Source organism: Bubalus bubalis, chromosome 2 (assembly GCF_019923935.1).
Source record: "Bubalus bubalis isolate 160015118507 breed Murrah chromosome 2, NDDB_SH_1, whole genome shotgun sequence".
NCBI classification, from domain to species: Eukaryota; Metazoa; Chordata; class Mammalia; order Artiodactyla; family Bovidae; genus Bubalus; species Bubalus bubalis.
The window spans coordinates 180,433,526-180,449,339 of record NC_059158.1 but is presented as its reverse complement, the minus strand read 5'-3'; the positions used below and the strand labels follow the sequence as shown (position 1 = coordinate 180,449,339).

Here is a 15,814-nt window from a genome sequence, read left to right as displayed (position 1 = left end):
GCCATACTCCTCCCACCGCTTCTCAGCCCAAGTCGGGGCCCCGTGATTTCAATCCTCCTATACTGTGCATTGGAGAAGGCAATGGCACCCCACTCCAGTACTCTTGCCTGGAAAATCCCATGGGCGGAGGAGCCTGGTGGGCTGCAGTCCATGGGGTCATGAAGAGTCGGACACGACTGGGTGACTTGACTTTCACTATTCACTTTCATGCATTGGAGAAGGAACTGGCAACCCACTCCAGTGTTCTTGCCTGGAGAATCCCAGGGACGGGGGAGCCTGGTGGGCTGCCGTCTATGGGGTCGCGCAGAGTCGGACACGACTGAAGCGACTTAGCAGCAGCAGCAGCAGCAGCAGCATACTGTGCGTAGCCTCCAAGTTCAAGAAATGTTTCTCCACCATTTCACTTCTGTGTTAACTGAACCCAGGAGTCAGATTTATTATTTTATCTGCAAATGTCTGACCTTCTGTTACATTTTGGGGGACGTTACCTTTCTGCTACTATCATCTGTAGTGGATATTCCTATACTTCCAAAAACTGGCTGATAATTCACAGGTGTGTATTCCACATTTCAGTGTGCTTACAGTGGCGATTCGTAGTGTGTATACTGTGTTATTTGTCAACTTCAGCTCTTCTGTATTTTGAGGACATTTAAACATTCCTTGTCTTGTCAAGGTGACAAAAGCAGAATGTAATTTTGGGGGAAATCTTTGTGATTAATGGTAACAGTTTTGTTTTTAAAGCTAATAAAGTTAGTTGTGTTTTTTTTTAAATCCTGTGAATTGAGTTTTCTTTGTAGTATTTTCAATAAGTATCACTCACGTTTAGGTAATAACACAGAAAAGGCAGAAAAGGGAAATATTATGTTTGATTGTTTAACCTGATCCCACTGCACATTAGTGCTGTGTTTGTGCCGGAGTTAAAGGTGGTGGTGACTCGCCACTGACTCTGGAAATAACCACTCTGGTTTATGTTCTTCACCAAGAAAAGTTTTTACCCTGGTTTGCTCCTCAGCTAGAAATGATTTGCCTTTGGGCTTCCCTGGTAGTCCACTGATTAAGAATCTTCCTTGCAGTGCAGGGGACACCAACTCCATTGCTGGTCCAGGCAGACCCTACATGCCATGGAGCAGCTAAGCCCGTGCACTGCATCAGCTGAGCCCATGTGTTGCAGCTACCAAAGCCCAAGCACCCTAGAGCCCATGCTCCACAGCAAGAGAGGCCACTGCAATGAGAAGCCAACATACTGCAACGGAGAGTAGCCCCTGCTCGCCTCAACTAGAGAAGCCCACACACAGCAGCGAAGACCCACCACAGCTAATAAATAAATACATCTTTTTTTTTAATTATTTATTTTTGGTAAAAACCTATTTTCTGTCTTAGTTTAAAAAAAAAAAAAAAACTCCAAAATGTTAAAGCTAGAAGAAATGACTGTAGAGATTATTTAGTACAGTGATTTTTTAAAATATACATACCACTTTAAAAAAATATATTATTTCTCTGTTTGTTTATTTGGCTACATTGGGTCTTAGTTGCCAGGCTTCTCTCCAGTTGTGGTGCTCGGGCTGAAGAGCACGGGGGCTCAGTAGTGGTGGTGCCCGAGCTTAGCTGTCCTGCAGGATGTGGGATCTTAGTCCCCTGATCAAGGATCAAACCTGTGTCCCCTGCATTGGAAGGTGGACTCTTAACCACTGGACCAGGGAAGTCCCCATACCAGTTTTGAAGCCATCTGCTATTTGTTCAAATAAAATCTTATATAAATCCCAGTGTAAAACCGATTACCAAAAAAAAAAAAAAAAAATAGGTAAACAAAGCTGCTTCTTTTGAAAGGAGGCAGGGTGGGAGAGTGGAGACCCAGGCCCCCCCTCCAGCAGCTGTGAGAGCTCACAGGACAGTTCAGAACACACGTATTTCAGTGGCCGCCACTCCCCCGCCCCACGCCTCCTACTCACACATTTGCAAGCAAATGGCCCAAGAGACATCGCCAAGTTCACACATCTGGATGGTCGCCCACTTGGGAGATCTGAGTTTCTTGCCTCTGTCCCCAGGTTCTCTCTACCACACTCTTCTACTCTGCTGAACTGATATCTTTCGTTTTTCAGGAGGAAACATACTAGGATTCAAAGGTTCTTAAAATCAGTAGTGTTTTTCTGTTTTAATACCACTAACTCAGAGTTGATGAGGACGTTGCCATTGTCCCAGATGTTTTCAAGCTGTGTTCTGGGGGGTGGCCTCCAGGTGGAGCTGGGCCTCCAGGTGACCGGGGCCTGGTAGTCTGTTGTACATAATGACCTTAAAATAAGATTTCACTGGAGCTAAAAATTCTTTCCTGAAACAGCAAGTTGGAAAAACACTGCAAATAACCTAAAAATAAAACACTGTTGTAATGCAGAATAGAGAATACAAGAATTAAGCTTTAGGTAATTTACCTCATAATAGTAGGCTGACTTAAATAAAAGAAAGAAAATGGGGGGAAAAAATAGACTGCTTTAAAAGTTAAATTCAACAATGTTTGTATTGGAATTGTATTATCACCAAGAAACATGTTAGAACAGATATGAGGAGTGAGCAGTAACCCACTCTGCCTTCACTGAACACATCAAAATATAATTCTAATCTATAAGAAAAAAAAGATATAAATCTAAAGCTTACAGGAAAGATCTAAAATTCTGCCAAACTTCCCCTGGTCTTCTGAGACATAGAGAGTATAAATGTAAGTAATTTATAGGTTAGGTATTTAAATAGGGTGTATCAAAATTTGTTATTTGGGAAAAGCTTGTTGTCTGAAATGTTTGGAAAAGTTAAACAGCTTCTATATTGTTGTGCTTCTAGGAACTTACAAATTTGTACATTCTGAGTCTCCAAAACTCTGATCAACTATGGAGCCCTTTTGCTTAGGAGTGTTTCATTGCACTGGTGCACGAAGAACACTGAAAGAAATTTTCTACTAAAATCCTGACTTTAATCAGTTAAAGGATAGGCTTACAAATTAAAATTTGTTTAATAATTTCTCTAAGTAAGAGTATTCTTAGATTGGGACATCAGAGGGAAACTTCATGGTTTGATAAATGTAAAAACCAAGTGAAACTCTCAGAATCTCTAAGAAGTTACAGTGATGTTGCTGAATAGAATAATTTCTTTCAAAAATAAGTAGCATTTTCTTCCACTATCAATAGCCAAACTGTAAGCAATAAGATACCATTCATAATTGCAACAAAACAGCAGTGGAAATAAACTTTCAAACTCTAATCAGAACATGGATAATTAAGCATATGCTTTTAAATGTATATGTAATTAAGTATATGCTTTTAATTATCTAAGTATACGCTTTTATGCTTTTAAAACCACAATCACAGAAAACTAATCAAACTGATCACATGGACCATCTTGCCCAGTCTTGCTCAATGAAACTATGAGCCATGCCATGTAGGGCCACCCAAGAGGACTGGTCTTCGTGGTAAGTTCTGACAAAACATGGTCCACTGAGAAAGGAATGACAAACCACTTCAGTATTTTTGCCTTGAGAACCCCATGAACAGTATGAAAAAGCAAAAAGATAGGACACTGAAAGATGAACTCCCAAAGTCGGCAGGTGCCCAATAGTCTACTGGAGATAAGTGGAGAAATACCTCCAGAAAGAATGAAGCTGCTAAGTCACTTCAGTCGTGTCCGACTCTGTGCAACCCCATAGACGGCAGCCCACCAAGGTCCTCTGTCCCCCGGATTCTCCAGGCAAGAACACTGGAGTGGGTTGCCATTTCCTTCTCCAATGCATGAAAGTGAAAAGTGAAAGGGAAGTCGCTCAGTCGTGTCTGACTCTTAGTGACCCCATGGACTGCAGCCTACTAGGCTCCTCCATCCATGAGATTTTCCAGGCAAGAGTACTGGAGTGGGGTGCCATTGCCTTCTCCAGAAAGAATGAAGAGACAGAGGCAAAGCAAAAACAACACCCAGTTGTGTATGTGACTGGTGATGGAAGTCAAGTCTGATGCTTTAAAGAGCAATATGGCATAGCAACCTGGAATATTAGGTCCATGAACCAAGGCAAATTGGAAGTGGTCAAACAAGAGATGGCAAGAGTGAACATCGACATTTTAGGAATCAGCGAACTAAAATGGACTGGAATGGGTGAATTTAACTCAGATGACCATTATATCTACTACTGTGAGCAAGAATCCCTTAGAAGAAATGGAGTAGCCATCATAGTCAACAAAAGAGTCCCAAATACAGTACTTGGATGCAATCTCAAAAACGACAGAATGATCTCTGTTCGTTTCCAAGGCAAACCATTCAATATCACAGTAATCCAACTCTATGCCCCAACCAGTAACGCTGAAGAAGCTGAAGTTGAATGGTTCTATGAAGACCTATAAGACCTGCTAGAACTAACACCCCCAAAAGATGTCCTTTTCATCATAGAGGACTGGAATGCAAAGGTAGGAAGTCAAGAGATACCTGGAGTAACAGGCAAATTTGGCCGTGGGGTACAAAATGAAGCAGGTCAAAGGCTAACGGAGTTTTGCCACGAGAATAGCTGAGAAAAGAAGAGAAACAAAAGGCAAAGGAGAAAAGGAAAGATATACCCATCTGAATGCAGAGTTCCAGAGAATAGCAAGGAGAGATAAGAAAGGCTTCCTCAGTGATCAACGCAAAGAAATAGAGGAAAGCAATAAAATGGGAAAGACTAGAGATCGCTTTAAGAAAATTAGAGATCCCAAGGGAACATTTCATGCAAAGATGAGCACAATAAAAGAGAGAAATGGTGTGGACCTAACGGAAGCAGAAGATATTAAGAAGAGGTGGAAAGAATACACAGAAGAACTGTACAAAAAAGATCTTCATGACCCAGATAACCACGATGGTGTGATCACTCACCTAGAGCCAGACATCCTGGAATGTGAGGTCAACTGGGCTTTAGGAAGCATCACTATGAGCAAAGATAGTGGAGGTGATAAAATTCCAGTTGAGCTATTTCAAATCCTAAAAGATGATGCTGTGAAAGTGCTGCACTCAATATGCCAGCAAATTTGGAATACTCAGCAGTGGCTGCTGGACTGGAAAAAGTCAGTTTTCATTCCAGTCCCAAAGGCAATGCCAAAGAATGCTCAAACTACCGCACAGTTGCACTCATCTCACATGCTAGCAAAGTAATGCTCAAAATTCTCCAAGCCAGGCTTCAGCAATATGTGAACCATGAACTTCCTGATGTTCAAGCTGGTTTTAGAAAAGGCAGAGGAACCAGAAATCACACTGCCAACATCCGTTAGATCATCAAAAAAGCAAGAGAGTTCCAGAAAAACATCTATTTCTGCTTTATTGACTATGCCAAAGCCTTTGACTCTGTGGATCACAACAGACTATGGAAAATTCTGAAAGAGATGGGAATACCAGACCACCTGACCTGCCTCCTGAGAAATCTGTATGCAGGTCAAGAAACAACAGTTAGAACTGAACATGGACCAACAGACTGGTTCCAAATCGGGAAAGGAGTACATCAAGCCTGTATATTGTCACCCTGCTTATTTAACTTATATACAGAGTACATCATGCGCAATGCTGGGTTGGATGAAGCACAAGCTGGAATCAAGATATGCTGGGAGAAATATCAATTACCTCAGATATGCAAATGACACCACTCTTATGGCAGAAAGTGAAGAAGAACTAAAGAGCCTCTTGATGAAAGTGAAAGAGAAGAGTGAAAAAGTTGGCTTAAAGCTCAAAATTCAGAAAACTAAGATATTGGCATCCAGTCCCATCACTTCATAGCGAATAGATGGGGAAACAATGGAAACAGTTAGAGACTTTATTTTCTTGGTCTCCAAAATCACTGCAAATGGTGACTGCAGCCATGAAATTAAAAGACACTTGCTCCTTGAAAGAAAGGCTATGACCAACCCAGACAGCATATTAAAAAGCAGAGACATTACTTTGCCAATGAAGGTCCGTCTAGTCAAGGCTATGGTTTTTCCAGTGGTCATGTATGGATGTGAGAGTTGGACCATAAAGAAAGCTGAGCGCCAAAGAATTGATGCTTTTGAACTGTGGTGTTGGAGAAGACTCTTGAGAATCCCTTGGACTGCAAGGAAATCCAACCTGTCAATCCTAAAGGAAATCAGTTCTGAATATTCATTTGAAGGACTGATGCTGAAGCTGAAACTCCAAGTCTTTCGCCACCTGATGCAAAGAACTGACTCATTTGAAAAGACCCTGATGCTGGGAAAGACTGAAGGTGGAAGGAGAAGGGGATGACAGAGGATGAGTTGGTTGGATGCCATCATCGACTCTTGGACATGAGTTTGAGTAAGCTCCAAGAGTTGGTGATGGACAGGGAAGCCTGGCATGCTGTGGTCCATGAGGGCGCAAAGAATCGGACATGGCTGAGCAACTAACACTTTCACTTTCATACGACTTCATTTTATTAATATTTTAATTACCTGTTTAAATGCCATATCTCCAAACACAATCAGATTCTGAAGAAATTATATTAGAAGTTAGAACTTCCAACATAGGAATTTTCAGGCAGTGGAACACAATTCAGCCCATAACAGAAATTGAATTCGGAGTGATCAACAGCCTGGCCATTGCTGAAAACTCACGCAGTTTCTTAGCCTTCAGGTAAGAGAGCCACTGGGCTTCCCGGGTGGCACAGTGGCAAGGAATCCGCCTGCCAACGCAGGAGACACAAGAGATGCAGGTTCAATTCCTGGGCTGGGAGGATCCCCTGGAGTAGGAAATAGCAACCCTCTCTAGTTTTCTTGCCTGAAGAATCCATGGAGAGAGGAGCCTGGGAGGCTGCCATCCATAGGGTTACAAAGAGTTGGGCATGACTGAGTGAGCACACAGTCAAGAGAGCCACTCCGGCCTTCAGGAAGGTGGGGGGAGGGGCTGAGACGCCATGGCGGCCCTGGGGGGCTCCCGGCAGGGAGGGGAACGAGGTGCCAAGTGACACGCAGTGACACTGGGCCTGGGGGAGGAAAGACCTCAGGTTTTAGGTAAGTCCTCCCCTCTCTGTGGTCAGATGCTGCTCTCCACCCTGATCACACATTAGCATCACCTGGATGGTTATAAGAAACTATGTGCATGTCTGTCCCTGCCCTCAGAGACTTAGGTTCCAGGGACTCTGCAGAGCGACTTTGATCTCTTTTCAAAGCACATGGGTGACTCTGAGGGACTGCCAGATCCCTGGGCTAGAGGATGTCCAAGCTCCCTTCCCGGTTCCAGCCATGATTCAAGCTGACTTGGCTTCTTCATTCCTGGGTCACCACATTCTCCATGCCTTTCGGATCTTTTGAATATGCTTTCATTGAACAAAACATTATGATATAATTATCCTTTATATTTGCATAGCCCATTACTGTTTGAGGAAGTAATTTTATGAACATCAGCTCATTCAGTCCTGATGGCAACTCTTTGGGTAGGCAGCAGATATCACCAGTCCACCTTCCTTTTATTTTTCCCCAAATCACTTACCACCTTCCAACATGCCCTATCCCTGGCTTATTTATTTTTAGTGTTTTCCCCTCATATGAGAATATCAGCTTCATCAAGACACTAGTTGTTGTCCCTTTTATTCATTGCTGGCACATAGCAGGCACTCAGTAAATATTTGCATGGGTGAATGAATTGTAGAAGAGTAAATCAAGACCCAGAAAGGTTAGGAGATCTGCCTGAGGTCACCCAGAAGGAAATGGAGTCACTTCTTTGTGTGTGTATATTCCTTCTACTCCTGCTCTGGATTTCCTAGGGTGACTGTGATATTAGAGGGGACCAGGAGGTACCAGGGGAGAGCGAATCCAGCAGCAGAGAGAGATGCCGACAGGCTCGCTGCTGCCAGGAAGTGCTCCTAGAATCCTAGATAACAAGACAGTTTCCTTGCCAAGGTGAGGAAAGGCAGCTTGCACTGGCGGCCAAAGGGCTTCATTTACAGCCTCTCGTTTTCACTCTGGGAACAGAAAATTCTTCCCTAGCAACCAGTGAGATTGAATCATAGGGTTCCTAAAAATTATCATAAAAATGAGGAAGTTGTCAGGTGTGACATGGGCTAGCTGGTTAAAGCGACAGTCATGAGAGTCAAACTCACTGGAAGAAGCCTCAGATACAAAACAGCCCAATCTGCCATTTTACAGACGTGAAAACAGAAGCCTCGAGAGACCAGGTGGCTTGCTGGGAGTTCCAGAAGTCTGGCTCAGTCTTGGTCACTCTCTCCTTTCTTCACCTTCCATCACCCAGATGCTCCCAGAACTCAAATGGGAATTAATCCAAATGCAGGACCACAGCTTGGGGGAATGGGCCCTGCCTCCTCTGGATCACATCTCTGGGTACCACAGAATACACTTTTTAAAAAATTTATTTATTTGGCTGTGTCGTGCCTTGGTAGGGGCACGTGAGATTTTTGTTGTGTCATGGGATATTTCACTGTGGCGCATGGACTCTTTAGTTGGGGCACAGGCTCCAGAAGCTGCAGCACGAGGCCTCACTAGTTGTAACTCCCGGGCTCTAGAGCACAGGGTCAATAGTTGTGGCCCACGGGCATAGTTGCTCTGTGACCTCAGTTATGCAGATGGTACCACCCTAGTGGCAAAAAGTGAAGAGGAAATAAAACAAATCTCTTGATGAAGGTGAACGAGGAGAGTGAAAAAGCTGGCTTAAAGCTCAATATTTAAAACACTAAGATCATGGCATCTTGTCCCATCATGACATGGCAAATAGATGGGGAAAAATAGATGGGCAGGTTTTGTTTTCTTGGGCTCCAAAATCACTGCCGATGGTGACTGCAGCCATGAAATTAAAAGATGCTTGCTCATTGGAAGAAAAGCTATGACAAACCTAGGCAGTGTATTAAAAAGCAGAAACATTACTTTGCCGACAAAGGTCCATCTAGTCAAAGCTATGGTTCTTCCAGTAGTCATGTATGGACATGAGAGCTGGTCCATAAAGGCTGAGCGCCAAAGAATTGATGCGTTCGAAATGTGGTGCTGGAGAAGACTCTTGAGAGTCCCTTGGACAGGAAGGAGATCAAACCAGTCAATCCTAAAGGAAATCAAGCCTGAATATTCATTGGAAGGATTGATGCAGAAGCTGAAGCTCCATCTGATGCAAAGAGCCAACACATTCGAAAAGACCTTGATGCTTGAAAATTTGAGGGCAGGAGAAGGGGACAACAGAGGATGGGATGGTTGGATGGCATCACTGACTCAATGGACATGAGTCTGAGCAAAGTTCGGGAAATAATGAAGGACAAGGAAGCCTGGCGTGCTGTAGTTCATAGGGTTGCAAAGAGTCAGACACAACTTAGCAACTGAACAGCAACAAACGTGGGATCTTAGTTCCCAGACCAAGGACTGAACCCATGCCTCCTGCATTGCAAGGCAGATTCTTTACCACTGGGCCACCAGGAAAGTCCCCAAAGAGTACTATTTACATGGGCAACAGTCACATGGACAGTCACGCAGTGTGCACTGTAGATGGTTAAGAATCGTGGTTTCTGAGTCTGTTGGCCTTTGTTGCTGTCTTCATCCCCTTGGCTGAGAGGCAAGGCGTTGATTTCAGAATCAATGGGCCTGGGTATGTTTGCCTCCTCTTTTGTGTGTGCTGGCTGAGTCAGTGTGGACTTGGATGTCTCTGGATTCATGAATCTCTGTGCTTTGTCTCCCCTCGAAATTGCATTCTAATCCTCTGTGACATTTGTCTTGTTTCCCCAGCAACCATCTCAAAAGCCATAAATAGCAGATTAAGGCTTTGAGGGCAGAAGTGAGAGACTGAACAGTTCCAGCCAGGAGATAAAAACCCAGGTGCTCAAAGGCTGGTTTGCAGCAACACCCTCTGCTAACAAGAAAAGGAAGGTTAGCTCCATGCATTTGAGTACCTTCTATGTGGAAAGAGCAGTTTTTTTTGTTCTTTTTAAATCTCCCAGAGCCTAAGGATCCATATGGTACATCTGAAACAGGGGTGGTTTGTTGGGTAATTTCATGAGCCATTTTAATTCACTTAGAAAACTGTTTAACATAAACACCATCTTCTCTACAGGGAAAAAAAGAACACGGAAAATCCCCATGTTTTATTTACACTCTGCCAAACTCTTCAAATCTTCATCAGTACACGGACATTCATTTTATATACTTGTCAGAGTCCGCACGTGCTGTTTTTATTTTCTGTTTCTACACTCATGCAAAAACGTACTCATATCTCCTCTGCTCTCAATATGCAGCTTTATTTCTGACACTTCTGGCCAGCAAATGTGTTTGGGGAAAGGGGGCGGGGGAGGGGCAGGTAGTTTTCTTACACCAAGCAATTGTGTGACACCAGCAAATGCCCTACAATTTAACTCAGTTCTGACACTATCTCCCTGGAGATAGCATCTGATCCCACAGGTTAAGGGCTCAGTCCTACAAGACTGACTCTCGCTGCAGATGCTAATTAATGGTCCAGGTTATTACCTGTGCTTCTGATGACCTGGTGGAAATCAGAGGTTCCCAGGACCCTCTCCATGGGCTTGATTGATCTGGTACAATGGCTCACAGAACTCAGGCAAACCGTTTACTTACTAGGTTACCAGATTATTAGAAAGGATATTAAAAGATACGAATGAAAAGCCATAAGTATAGATACACCGGGCGAGGTCCAGAAGGGTCCTGACCACAGAAGCTTCTGTCTCCATGGAGCCTGGGGGGCGCCACCCTCCCAGCATGTGAACGTAGCCTTCTTTGCCCACTGGGAAAGCTCTCCAAGCTTCTTTTGGCTTTTTTATGGAGGGTTCATTATCTAAACACAATTGATTAAATCTTGGCCACTGAAGATTGATTCGATCTCCAGCCCCTCTCCCCTCCCTGGATGTGTGTGTGGGGAGGGTGGCACTAAACTTTTCAACACTTGGGGGCTTCCCTGGTGGTCCAGTGGTTAAGAATCTGCCTTCCAATTCAGGGGACACAGCTTTGATCCCTGGCCAGGGAACTTGGATCCCATGGGGCAGTTAAGCCCACACACCACAATTAGAGAAGCCTGTGCACCACAGTGAAGACCCAGCACAGGCAAAAAAGAAAAAATAAACAAACAGGTTAGATCAGGCCACTGCCTTTCTTAACTCCCCATCCCATGGGTTTCATGGTTCGTGGAATGAAATCTGCAATGCAGGAGACCTGGGTTCAATCCTTGGGTTGGGAAGATCTCCTGGAGAAGGGAAAGGCTACCCACTTCAGTATTCTGGCCTGGAGAATTCCATGGACTGATAGTCCATGGGGTCACAAAGAGTCAGACATGACTGAGTGACTTTCACTTTCAAGACCTTAGAAGATCTGACCTCTGTCTGCCTCTGATCTCCTCCTGTCCACTCTGCCCTCTGCTCCTACTCCAGTCAACCATCTGACCTTGTGGGCTTTCCCTGCCTCCAGAACACTGCCCAGCCACAGCCCCTCCTCCATCTACCTGCTTGTCCTTTCCATCTCAGCTCAGCTGTCTTCTCCTGGCAGATGGTACTCACCCTTCCCTCTGTTTCTGAAGGAGCTCCTGCTCTCCCACCGATAATAATCAAAAACAGCATGTTATGTCCTTCAGGGGACTTTTCCCAGACTGTCCTTCTCTTGTGTGACCATCTTTTGTGCTTCATGTCAGCTGTCCCCACAGCCCCTCTGGAAGGTGACGTCTACAGGACGAGGCAGGGCCCCCACTGATTCTGCCCCACCTTGCGGAGTGCCTGGCCTGTCGTGAACAGGAGGACTTAATAAATAAACTGAGAGAAGAAGTTTAGCTAGAGCCTTTTTATGCCTCTGCCTCGCTGAGCTTGGCTTGTATGTCTGACCCTGGTCAACTCCTTATGAGGGAGGCTGGTGAGAGGAAGAGTTGTTACCAGACTGAACTTGAGTCTGCTCACGTGACACCAGCAGAGCCAATCTACGGACAACGGATTGTACTGAGGGAAAGTACAGCACAATTATTGTGCTGGGCATCAATTATTGCAGGGCATCAAGCAAGGAGAACGGGCAGCTAGTATTCAAAAGACCTGAACTCCCCTGGCCTTTAAGCAAGAGTTTTAAAAGTATTATAGCATTAGGGATAGGTCGCAGGGCACATGATCAGCTTATGGACATTCTTCTAATTGGCTGGTGGTGACGTAACAGGGAGATGGTTTTTGAATCTCAAGCATCCACCTTCCTGTTCCAACCAGTCTGGAGTCTGTGTCCTTATGGTCAACATGTAGTCACCAGTCACTCCAGTGAGTGGGGGTGGCTTAGTTTCTATAGGACAATGCAAGGGTATGTGTCAGATTATTATCTACATGCCTTCAGGAGGAACTAGGAGTCCTTTGACTCTATTTTCTAATCGCTGACTGCTTGAGTCTGCTGTTTGGAACCAGAGAAGGCCAAACAAGAAGTCAGGGACACAGAGGATATTGTACCACGCAAGGCTTTGCAGGGTCCTGCTGGGTTTCAGAGTTTCATCCCCAGATCCCTCATGGCAGGTGTGTGCAAAGCCATTCTGACATGGCAGGTGTCCTATGACTTGGTTGGCCTGGGTTAACAGAGAAGCAGAGGGTGGGGTAGAGCCATGGATGACAGAAAGCTGAAGATCATTGAATCCCTCAGAGGGGACCGTACCAGAGATGCTAAGGTCCCCTTGTGTCAACATGTCCACCTCCCCAGCCCCTACCACTTAGCATAAAAATTCTTCCACTTACCTAGCATTTTATAAGCATTATCTCATTTTTAATTCTCACCACAACAATACTAGCGTAGGTATATTACCTTCATTCAACTGAAAGAAACTGAGTCTCAAAGAGGTTTAAAAAGGATTGGAACTTGAGACCATCTGACTTTAGAGCTCTTGACCCCTTGCACAACACAGCAAGAGCTTCTGGAAGCATCTTGAGGTGGCCTCATAGATCTCAGTTCTCAAGAACAGAGTGATTTTTCAGTGAACTCTCCCTGCCTTCTGCCTCTCCCATCACAGAGGAGCTCTCTGAAGCCAAAGACCATGTTTCAAGTATTCACTGAAAAAGTAGAATCACAGGTTGCTCTGACTTTCCATGTCCTGGGGCTGCTCTTACCTTCTGAGATGGACAGCATCCTGTCTATGGAACGTGTCTCTTTCTCAATAAACCTGCTTTCACTTTAAAAAAAAAAAAAAAGTAGAATGATAGAATTGCACTTCTTTTTTAATTGAAGTATAGTTAATATATCAATGTTACAGGTGTACAATATAGTGATTCACAGAATTTCACGTCTTAATCCTTTTTAATAAACATCACCAGAGTTTCCTATGAAAACACATGGTTCTCTTAGTTCTCAGTCAACTTGGGAAGAAGTTATCAAGGCTTTGACAGCATCTTATAGGCACCAGTGGCAAAGCAATAGGCCCCAAACCAAACATTTTCTAGAAATACTTTGAAAACACAGTGGGGAAACCCGACTGTACTCCTGGTTCTGTCATTCCCTTGCTGTGTGACTGTGGGCAACTCACCTCTGCAGCCTGGGCCTCAGTTTCCTGTTTGTAAACGGGGACTCCCCTAAGATCTCTTCTCCTTTTCTATAAATATTGAGGGCCCATTGTGTGTCCATAATAGAGTGCTAGGCTTCACGGATCCAGCCACAAACCAGCCTGATGCAGGAGACTGCCAGATTCTACAGGGCAGAGCTTTTGACACTCGCCAGCTGGCAAACCTCCCATGTAACATTCTGTGATTGGCCAGACCCCAGCCTCCCCCAAACCCTTCAGTCAGATTAGCATAATTCCAATTTATTTATTTATTTGGCCTCACCATGCAGCTTGGAGAGCTTAGTTCCCAGACCAGGAATGGAACACATGCTCCTTGCAGTGGGAGCGTGGAGTCCTAACCACTGGACCACCAGGGAATTCCCCACACAATCCAACTTTAAAGACAGCTATACAGGTACATAGGCTGCAGTCCATGGGGTTGCACAGAGTCAGATACGACTCTGCGACTTCACTTTCACGCATTGGAGAAGGAAATGGCAACCCACTCCAGTGTTCTTGCCTGGAGAATCCCAGGGACGGGGGAGCCTGGTGGGCTGCCGTCTGTGGGGTCTCACAGAGTCGGACACGACTGAAGCAACTTAACAGCAGCAGCAGTGTACAGGTACAGCCACTACAGAGAATAGTATGGAGGTTCCTTAAAAAACTAAAAACGGAACTAGCATATGATCCAGCAATTGCACTTGTAGACACAAACTCAGAGAAAATCATACTTGAGAAGGTACCTGCACCCTAGTGTTCATTGTAGCACCATTTACGATAGCCAGGACATGGAAGCAACCTAAATGTCCGTAACAGAGGAATGGATAAAGACACGGCTCATACATTGCTCAGCCATTAAAAAAGAAAAGAACAAAATTAATGCCATTTGCAGCAACATAGATGGACCTAGAGATTGTCATACTGAGTGAAGTCAGACTCAGAAAGACAAATATCATATGATTCAGCTTAATGTGTAATCTAAAAAAAAGGATACAAATGAACTTATTTACAAACCACAAGTAGTCACAGATGTAGAGAACAAACCAGGGGATAGGGGAGCAGGGAGGGATAAATTGGGAGATGGGAATTGACATATACACACTACTGTATATAAAATGCTGCTGCTGCTGCTGCTAAGTCGCTTCAGTCGTGTCCTACTCTGTGAGACCCCACAGACGGCAGCCCACCAGGCTCCCCCGTCCCTGGGATTCTCCAGGCAAGAACACTGGAGTGGGTTGCCATTTCCTTCTCCAATGCCTGAAAGTGAAAAGTGAAAGTGAAGTCGCTTAGTTGTGTCCGACTCTTAGCGACCCCATGGACTGCAGCCTCCCAGGCTCCTCCGCCCGTGGGATTTTCTAGGCAAGAGTACTGGAGTGGGGTGCCATTGCCTTCTCCACCACTTGGCTATATAAGTAAAACTAACACAACTTTGTAAATCAACTATACTCCAACAAAAAAAATTTTTTTTAGGGCTACAAATATTATTAAAAAAAAAAAAAAGACACCTAACAGACTCCCTGCAGTTCACATCTAGCTAGCCTGGCATATTTGTAAGGCTCCTTCTCCCTTTCGGCCCTGGCTGAAGTGGCCTTGGTGGACCGAGGGGCTGGGTTGGGCGAACTGGAACCCCAAGAAGGACCTGGGCCGGGAGAAGCGTGAGGACACGGCCAGGAAGCGCCGCCCAGCCAGTGCCCCGAGCCTGGCGCCCCTGGGGCGGCCCCCGAGGCAGGGACCGAGGCGGCAACGGGGCCCCTCCCGGGATCACCTGCGCGCGATGGGGCGGGGCCGGGGGCTGGATCCCGGGGCAGCTGGAGCCGGGGCGGCCTCTGCGGCGCTGGCGGGAGGCGGAGCGGGGCGGCGGCCGGTGCGCGGGGCTCCCCCGAACAGGTAGGAGGAGCGGGAAGGGGGGACCCTGAGTCTCCGGGGGCACTGGCGGTCCGGCTCGAGCGCGGCGGGTCACAGGCCACCTGCCGGCCTCGATCCTCGGAGGCGAGCCGAGAGAGGAAGGTGAGGGGTCCCCAAGTCCCACCCACCCCCCTCCCCCTTCGTTGGTGGAAGTGCCTGGGGTCTGCGCCCAGAGGGCGGTGGGTTGTGGTCCGAGTGGAGAGGGAGGTCGGTTGTCTTTTTCGGGCTTTGGAAATGGGGATGGGGCACGCGTCGCAAGCTCGACCCTCGCGGAGAAGCCTGCATTTGGGGCGTGTTATTCCGAGCATCCGGCAGGCGAGTCGTTTCCTTGTCCCACCTCCCTCACTAAGCCTCTTTCGGAGGGACCGAGACTCCCCGGAAGAAAAGAGACCCGTCCAGCCAGGAGGTTGAAGTGATTTTAAACCACTCAGGACCTCTGTTGGCT

The 15,814-nt window shown here is 45.8% G+C and overlaps 1 protein-coding gene across 3 annotated transcripts in view; it reads left to right on the top strand.

Annotated features, from left to right (window-relative positions):
- Positions 1 to 15,814, top strand: part of LOC102403333 (calcipressin-3) — a 101,592-nt gene that overhangs the window by 35,020 nt on the left and 50,758 nt on the right. Inside the window, exon 1 of one of the 3 annotated variants that reach the window (XM_006077983.4) lies at positions 15,280 to 15,471. The exons of 1 other annotated variant lie outside the window; for it this stretch is intronic. The gene's annotated coding sequence lies outside the window, so the exon portion shown is untranslated. Of the gene's footprint in view, positions 1 to 15,279; positions 15,472 to 15,814 lie in introns of those variants that run through there. One more of the 3 variants, XM_006077981.4, reaches the window with a different exon arrangement.